Source organism: Neofelis nebulosa, chromosome 8, assembly GCF_028018385.1.
Source record: "Neofelis nebulosa isolate mNeoNeb1 chromosome 8, mNeoNeb1.pri, whole genome shotgun sequence".
Taxonomy (NCBI): Eukaryota; Metazoa; Chordata; class Mammalia; order Carnivora; family Felidae; genus Neofelis; species Neofelis nebulosa.
The window spans coordinates 95,786,690-95,796,206 of NC_080789.1; positions in this window are offsets into that span (position 1 = coordinate 95,786,690).

Sequence of the window (9,517 nt, forward strand, 5' to 3'; positions counted from 1 at the left end):
CCTGCTCACCATCTCAGCCAGGGGTCTCTGTGCGGTACAAAAATCAACAACAACAACAACAACAAACTACTCAGCTGACTGCAATGACCCAGATTTGCAGGGCAGAAAAAAATACCCGTGTAAAGGTGTAGCTGCGAGGAAAATGCAGACACATCCAGAGAACCGCGAGGCATTCGTTATCGCTAGAGCACAAATGCACAACAGGGGCAGCAACCGGACATGGGGCTGGACAGCTGGGCTTGGTCAACTCATACAGAGCTTCTATCCCAAAGGCAGGAATGTAGCCCTGGGAAGGAGGAGCTCCAAAGGGAGAAGCCCACGCTGTATTGAGCCACGTTGGAACCTCAGGCAAAAGGCAAAATGAGCGTTCCTGTTTACACTTACCAAAATAACTCCCATACTTTGAACCAAATAGAAAATCCCCAATGAAAAAAATCTAAGTCCATTGCCTAATCTGTTCACACGCCTCTGTCAACCCTCATAAACCCACGGGAGGGACAGGACAGCCACACAAGCCTGGGAACCACGGCCCGATTGGAAACAATTGCTCCTGTTGCGAAATAACGCAGGGTTGTAAAACAAACAAACCGCAACAGGCTGTTTTTATAAAATGTTGATGTGCTATTTATCGTGGTCTTTTTTGCCTTCATTTTGATTTTCAAACATATTATTTACCTTGATTACTGCGGGTCTTGGTGCTCCCTTGAATTTTGTGCCCAAGGTAAGTGCCTTACCCTTCTCCCCCTGCCTCCCCCACCCCCAGCTGATCAGATTTGCCTCCTGTGGAAGGAAGTGTGTAACTGGGGGAGAGAGAACCCTGGTTACACATTAGAATCACCTGGGAAGTTTGAAAAGTTCTCCATGGCTTGGGACAGCCCCGTGGCTCAACCATTTGAGCATCTGACTCTTGATTTTGGTTCAGGTCATGATTTCACAGTTTGTGAGTTCGAGCCCTGCATTGGGCTCTACGCTGGCTGCATGGAGCCTGCTTGGGATTCTCTGCCCCCCCCCCTCCTCCCCCTTCTTCTCTCTCTTTCTCTCTGTCCCTTTCCCGCTTCACTCTGTCTCTCAGGATAAATAAATAAACATTAAAAAAAAAAAAAAAAAAGCTCTCCAGGGCCTGACCTCACCACAGACCAATTAAGTCAGAATTTCTGGGAGTGGAGCCCAGGCATGGGTATGTTTTAAAAAATCTTTCCACATGATTATGTTTTGCAGCCAGGGTTGCAAACCACTGCCTTAAACAGATATGTGGGATTAGATGCAAAGAATGAGGAAGGGGGAGAAGTCGGGATCCTGGCCGGGGTAACTAGGTGGATGATGATTCTGTTTTGTAGAAGAGGTAACCCAGGAAGAACACATGTGGGGGTGGAGAGGAGAGATGAGTAGTCTTGCATGAGCGGAGTTTGAAATGGAAATACGCAGATGCACTGGAGGCCATGGAGTTCTAATAGAGACAGGGAGAGACTTGGGAAGGAGCTTAGAGGCGAAGATGGAAACTGGGGGGGAAGGTGTGGTTGTACCAGGAGCATAAGGAGGGGGCCCCAAGTGGGGTCCTAGTGCTGGCAAAGGCCATTCCATCCCTAAAGGGATTGTCTCCTGATATCCCAGTCCCACCTCAACCACTGGGACATCTCCACCAAGATCCTTCCAGAGAGAGGACCTAAGTACTGTCCACAGAACCACATGACACGCTGAATGAACGTACTGAGAGTCTTCCTCTGGCTTGGAATTCAAAGGTTGAGGAGGCAGCAACCAGGGCTTGCCTGGAAAATTGGTGGATCTGCCAAAGAAGAACAAACGTGGCTAACTATCCAATGCCTTTCCTCAAACCTGCAGAATCAGACAAATCAGCCGGGACAGTTGTTCCAAATATAAATTCTCCTTGTCAGACCCAGAGCTACTAAATCAGAACCTCCAGGAGATGGCCCTGGGACACGGCATTTTTAACAAGTTCCCATGTGACTCTGAAGGTAGTGTAAGGGGTGCCTGGACGGCTCAGTTGGCTAAGCATCGGACTCTTGATTTATGCTCAGGTCATGATCTCCCCGTTGGTGAGGTCGAGCCCCACATCAGGCTCTGTGCTGACAGTGTGAAGCCTGCTTGGGATTCTCTCTCTCTCTCTCTCTCTCTCTCTCTCTCTCTGCCCCCACCCCCATTCTCTCAGAAATAAATAAATAAACTTAAAAAAAAAAAAAGTGTGAGTTCAGCAAGCACCGCTCTGTTAACAAGGGAGGTCTCCCTCCTTGCTCTGGTTTGTAACAAAGACTGTCCAGGCTTTCCCAACTTGGCCCAGGAAGGCAGAAAGTGATTGGCTCGATATGGCACAATCAATGGAACGATTTTATGAGTCAGTCCTGTCACTGGAAACATTCAGCTTCCAATCTGCACCTCCCCTCCTCCCCTTGTCCGGAGTCATGTTCAGCCCAGGACACACTCACCCAGTTCTCCTAAGAGAAAACATTGCCAGAAGCAGCTTACTGCCTTAAATTTAGGAAGATAAATCCTTTCTGAGCCTAGCTGCTGGCATATGCTCATCGATTTCCAGTTTGGTTTATACAGGCTGGAAGGTCCTTGTTCATCTATTTGGTTCGAGTCAGTTTAGAAAAGTAATGCACTTGAAAGAAAAAAGAAGAAGAAGATTGCAATTGATCTTTGGGGGGGATCAATCTAAAATGGTTCTCTGATTTTTGCTTTGGGGATGCTTTTCTCGTTTATATTTGAAGTTGGTTCTTGTGTGGTCCTCGTAGGAAACAGCACTTTCCCAAGCTCAGCAAAGAAAAGCCTCAGGGAAATAAAACTTGGATGTGATGAAATGCACTCAGCCCAAAAACTAAAGAATTTCCTTTCTTTCCTCCAAGCCTCAGGGCTTGTAAGTAGCTTTTATCACATTGGATTTAAGTGTTCTTATATGAAAAAATAAAAATAAAAAAAAAAATTAGAACCTCATGGTTGATCAGCTGAAATCCATCAAAATTATTTCAGAAGAAATGGAGACACCAGAACAGACCAGAGGGAATTTGACAGTGGTTTTCTCTAAATGAGATGTTATAATCCCAATTAGCCTGTGACAAACAAAAAGACGCCTTTCTCCCCAAAACTGTATTCGTTCATGCAACAAATGCTCCTATACGTGCAGACACTGTGCTGGGCCCTGGGAAATACAGAAGGAAACAAAACGAGTTCCTGTCTTCCTGAAGCACACAGAAGAGTAGGAGAAAAGCAGGTAAGCCAGCCAATAAATATAACTTCAAATTTTAAGTACTCGGACACAAAAAGGCTGGTCCTCTGAAGACCAGCTACCGTGAGAGCCCAGCATTACTCAACTGGTAGGAGGCCTCACAAAGGATGCCACATTGGACTGAGGTGTAAACACTGTCAAGAAGAGTTTGGGGAGATTTGGGAAGAGTCGGGGCAAGACCCGAGTGGGAGGCACGTAGAGCTGGGCCCCTCAAGGGAAGGACTTACAGAAAAACTCGTCTCTGAAGGGAATTATTGGCACCATTGAGAACTCTAACTCGCAGGGTCAGACCCCAGAAGGACTGGCAAACCAGACAGGAGAGAGGCAAGGAGTCCTGGAAGGGATCACAAGATGGAGAAATGTCAGTTCCCTAGACCCAGGGGCAGCCGGGCAGGGTTTGAGGTGACCAGAGCCCCAGACTGGCCATGTCTTGGCAATGAGCAGCAGCATCCGCTTACTGCTTGTCTTAAAATATTCGTGTCACTTCCTAGGTGTCCCAATAGGTGAATATGAGAGGTCCTGCCTAAGGGTTTAGGCCAAACCTAAACCTCATGAAAATCTGCCTGGGATTAACCTCGTCTAGATACATAAGTTATCTCCTCAAATTTCTTCACTATATATAGGAAAGCCTTTCAGACTGGAATGCCTTTCTGGAAGAAAAGATGTTGAGAAAAGCAGGGATGTGGGAGGCCATAGATAGCGAGGTAATGCTCTTTGATTGTCACATCACCCACCCTAAGGGCATATGAGAAAGGTCATGGAAAGCCAGGTCACAAGGGTGGGTCATGAATCCTCGGTCACAACACCTGGTGACATGCATCACTTCTCCACTTTGCAATCAACTTCTGTTTTGTTACTGATTTGACTGGAATGATTTTTTTTACCGGCATGATATATTTGCATACACAGAGTGATTAAGATTAAGGGCAATGGTTTCACCTCACTGTGGAAGTGACTCTGTACCTTACAATTACATCTGATCTCTGGCTACACACATAGATGTGTTGTGTAGGTGAGTTGCACACGTGTAGGTGGGTTGCACATGCATAGATGTGTTGTGTAGGTGAGTTGCACACGTGCAGACACCCCGCACCCATACTAGGGATCTCCGAGACTCTCACAGACTGCCAGAAAAGATACTTGGAGAGCCAGAAAACTCCTTTTATCCTTTATGCAGAATTGATAAAGAACTATCTTTCTTGGGGCACCTAGGTGGCTCAGTCAGTTGAGCATCCAACTCTTGATTTTGGCTCAAGTCATGATCCCAGGGTCGTGGGATCAAGCCCCGAGCTGGGTTCTGCTGAGCATAAAGCCTACTTCAGATTCTCTCTCTCTCTCTCTCTCTCTCTCTCTCTTTCTCCATCTGCCCTTCTTCCCCACTTGAGCACTCTCTCTCTCTCTAAAATAAAGTTTTTTCAATTATTCTAACAAAAAAGAACGATCTTTTTTCCTATCCTCTTGTTTCCTCTTTAAATAACATGTAACACACACGTGCACACACACACACACACACACACACACACACATACACACACATACATACCAACTCCCTGGGTGGGCAAAGTTTTCAGGTTCCCATTTGGTATGTCACAGCCACCGGGTGTGTCAGGAAAAGGAAGGGACAGAAGGCCCAACCAACGCCTTTGAAGGGGGCTATGGGACCATTGGGCCACCTGTTCTGCTGTCATTACCGCAGACAGCAGAGGGGCAGCAAGGGGTTGTGTGTAAGAGATCCCAAGGCAGCCCACCCGGCTTTGACCCTCAGCCCTATCACTTGGTCGCTATGTCACCTTAGGGCTCCCATTTCTGCAGGTATGAAGCAAAAGGGAGATACGTAATCATAATAACTCATACGGTTTTTATAAGTATGAAATGAAAGAACCACCTTGTTCGCAGGCCAGGGTCCGCGCCTTTTGGAGGCTGCTTCTCCTCACATCATCCCCCTCATTCATGATGCGAGGGCTTCTGGGAACTTAGAGACAAAAATAACCTCTCTTACTAAGCCGTTCTGTGATGCAGTTGCCCAGTTGCATGGACCGCTCAGGACACTCTGGGAATTGTCCCTTCATGTGTTCCTGGATTTCTGGTTCTCAAGGCCTTAACTTTCATTTCACCTCATGATACCTTTTTCTTCCTTATTTTGCCAGGTCCCTGATTTTCTAACCCTTCCTTCCTACCTAGGGCCTTCTCTCCCCACCCTTCCCTCACTCCCACACTCCCTCCCCAGTTCAGCTTTGCCTGCCTCCCCCTCTGGCAGCTACTTAAGTACACTCAGATGCTCCCTCTGACCCGCTCCCTGGTTCCCAAAGTGTTCGACGAGTTCACGGGTTTATGACTCAGATGACTAAGCTCAGGCTATGCAAGCACAACCCACAAACCTTTTTGATTTTGCTGAGAATACAAACCATGAGTTTCTTTCTTATGCAATTAATCGCCCTCAAAGAACAACATGGACCTGTTTTTTTGTACTTAAAAAATGATAGCTTTTGTGTAAAGAACTCCATCGGGCTATATTTCAGGCATTGACTGCATGTTCCTGAGGCAGGGGGTGCACGCTAGTTTCTACTAAGTTCAAGTCTCTCTGCAGAGGAGTCCACATGATTGATCATCGTATCACAATACAGCGTTATTAAATACAGATGCAAAGTATTCGTATGGTCACTTCCATTCCAAAGCAAAGCTGTGAGGAATTGTTCTGTAAAATAAAACTACCGGCCAGGGGATGGATTATGACAACCAAAAATAACACACTTACTAACAGGTGAGGGTGTGTCCAATGAAGAGCATTTTCCTTTTCCCCTGAGGGCTGAGGGAGTGTTTGGGGTTGCAGGTGTGGGAGAAGAAAACTGCACAGTAAAACCGATAACCCCTCCACGGTCCTTAGAATCCAATGCCAGGAACAACAACATCCCAAGTAAAACTCCAAAACCCCAACAGTTCCAAGACTCCTTGAGCCTCCTAGTCCAGCCTACTCCCAACACGGGACGCCCTGTATCATCCTCAACAGAGCGTCATTGAGCTTGAATACATCCAGCAGGAGTTAACCCACCGCTTTGCAGGAAGCTCTTCTGGGAGCTGCATCCCTGAAATTTCTAACCATTCGGCCACTTGTTAGAAGCAAAAGGGAGATAAATGGTCATAATAACTCATACGGTTTTTATAAGTATGAAATGATATTATACAAATAGAGCCCTTAAAATGGAACCTGGCACAGAGTAAGCTCCCAATAAATGAGACCCGTGTCGAGGATAACGTAGCCTGCAGAAGTCTTGCCCTCTCCAGGTGAAATAGCTCCATTTCCATCAACCGTGCTGTATATCATGTAATTCTAGAAACAGCTCCCCTGTTAGAAGCTGCCCAATTACAGTGAGACGCGCAGAAATGGATTTAATAATCTGAGGTGGGGTAACATGTCCCCAGTTCAGCGAGAACGGCAGCTGCCCTGATCCAGACTTCACAATTTTATCAGTGCTGCCTTTGATCGCATTGGCGTTTTGCCTGCTGAACCACATTGCCAGTCGGTATCCAAGCCTTTCCAAACAATATTTATGTAATTTATTTGGGAGGTATGAATACATCTACATTCATTAAACTAAATTCTTGGTTTGGGATCTTCATTCCAGTCTTTTGCAATACGTTTGTATTCTCATTTTTTTTATTCAGTCTTTTCCTAATGTTGTATCGTGTGCAAAATTTGATAAACCCATGCTTTGTTTTTAACCGGGTGGTTGATAAAAGTGTTACCCAAACAGATCGAAAGACAAAGCCCTGTGGGAAACCGCTAGAGACCTCCATCTCTAAATGATCTCTTCTTGAATGTTTGCCTTATGATTGCACCTAACTCTATTACCATTACCCCTGCCTTTTTCCATCTTGTTCATAAAGATATTGTGCCAAAATCAATATACGCTTTTTCCGCTTCAATTTCTTATGGGTAAAAAATGTTGATCTGGATTTATTCCTTCTTAGGGAAAGAGAGAGAAAGTAGTTTTACATAATCACAGGATACGGTGCTGGTCCCCCTCCTACCAACGCCACAGAGCTCAGGGCAAAGCTACATGGGTTTGTCAGAGGTTTTTTTTTGATTTGATAGAAATCCCGCAGAAATGATGGACAATAATATGAACTGATGCAGCTTGTACACATGCAGTAAGCAAATTCCATCAAAATTTCACCTTTTCTTTTCCAATTTTTTTAATGTTTATTTATTTTTTGAGAGACAGAGAGAGAGCAGGGGAAGGGCAGAGAGAGAGAGGGAGACACAGAGTCTGAAGCAGGTTCCAGGCTCTAAGCTGTCAGCACAGAGCCTGACACGGGACTCGAACCGACGAACCTGAGCTGAAGTCGGATGCTTAACCGACTGAGCCACTCAGATGCCCCCACCTTCTTTTCTCTTGAGATCATCATGCTTGGATCTGGTGCTTGAGACACGTGGGTCAGGTCACAACTATAGAACTGTTACTTTCAAAGGTTTTTCAAGGGCTGCCTCAGAAATGTGCCCTCAGGAACTACACGGGAGTAAAAGACTCCAGAGGGCTGGGACAAAGCCCCCTGAGGGGACAGATAACCCCATACAACCAGGAAAACAGGAAGGTGCTGGGGATGGGATTTGACTCAGTATGGGAGTCAGGGAAGAGGAAGGATTATCACGCTGGCAGGGAAAATGAAGAATCCTGTCTTGTCTTACAAGTCCTCCTCTGACACTCTACTTTCCCAAGAGGCAAATATTCCCTTGGCTTGGGGCTTGTCGGGGAGTGACCTGGGGTTAACCACAATATGCCTATCGTCACCCCCTCCTTCTCTCCACAGCTTGCATGCGGAAGGGAGAGGAGACACTAGACAGGAAGTCAGGGGAAGAAAAGGCAATTCGGGAGGCAAAGTAAAATGAGAAGGAAGCTTAAAATACAGAGTGACCATGGCCGTTTTATTGGATTCTTTACTCAAACACCCACTTTGGGGCAGGGGCGGGGGAGGGGGGGGGAGAGGGTCTAAAACTGGCCATGCAAGTGTTGCCAGTAGACAAAACACAGAACCTGAAATCTGGCCCCAGTCGTATTGAGTCCACTAGGCCTGAGTTCTCTCCTCTGTAAAATGAAGGCCGGGGGGCCCAACTGAAGAAGGTCTGTGACCTCAAACGCCAACATTGTAGGCACTGGAGTGTTCCATTCTGAAGGGTTCAGAGAGTTCTAGCAATCTGGAGGTGGCAAAAGTGAGGGTCAGGCACTGATACCCTGCCACACAGACCCATCTGCATACCTGAACGTCCTGAAGCCACGGCTGGGGGCGGGGGGTGGACAAAGCATTGTCTGCCCTGGATGGAAGAGATTCTAGAAGACGACCACAGGCTGGACCATCCCATGTGCAAAGCCAACAATCTACAACCCGGAGGCCGATTTCCCAGACCCCAGGTTTCAGCAGTCCACACTTGAGAAAGATTTTTCTGACGCTCCAATTCCAAAATACTTCCATGCTTCAGATCGGGGCTGGAACAGCAGCAAACCTGCAAACCCCGATAGCAACAGAAGGAAGTGGGCCAGGAAGGAAAAGATCAGCTGGGCACAGTTCGGCTCTCAGCAATAATGACAAGGCTAGAAATGAAGGAAGGAAACCCAGAATGCATGGGGGCAGGGGACCGGGAGGGATGGGCTTTACTGCTGCCTTTCCAGGGCCAGGCTGTACTCTTTGTTTTGGCACGCTTTCCCGGACAAAAAGTCAATGTTCTCACCACATAAATATTCGTCGACATTAATAACAACAGCATCTGACACCGTTATCCGTAAAGATGCCAGATTGCATGCAAATGGGCTGCTAGAATACCTTGGAGAGTTTCACAAAACTAACACACCGGGCAATGAACGTCTGGCAGGGGACATGGGTCCTTTAATGATGGTGGGAGGGAGGACACGAACAGCTCATACATACAAGCCTTTTAAAATGGGACCCATTTGCCTCAAGCCCACTGAATGTCTCTGGTTCTGCCTCTGCACCGGGCCCTCCCTGAGGCTGATCTCTGAGGTTTTACCGCCATCAAGTGGAAGCATGGGGTATGGCAGCGGCAGAAGAGCCTCCGCGTGACGCCAGAGGCAGAGAGGAGACTCTGACAGTGAAAGATGAGAGGAAGGTTGCTGAGTTTCACTTCATTATCACCCATTTAGTTCAAAGGAGATGCCATTTTGGTTCCCAGCCATCAATCAACTGGCATCACTCGAGGCCCAAGCTGGGCTAAATTTGCACCTTCTATTTCAGCCCAGTGAAGATGGAAACCTACAGGAAGTC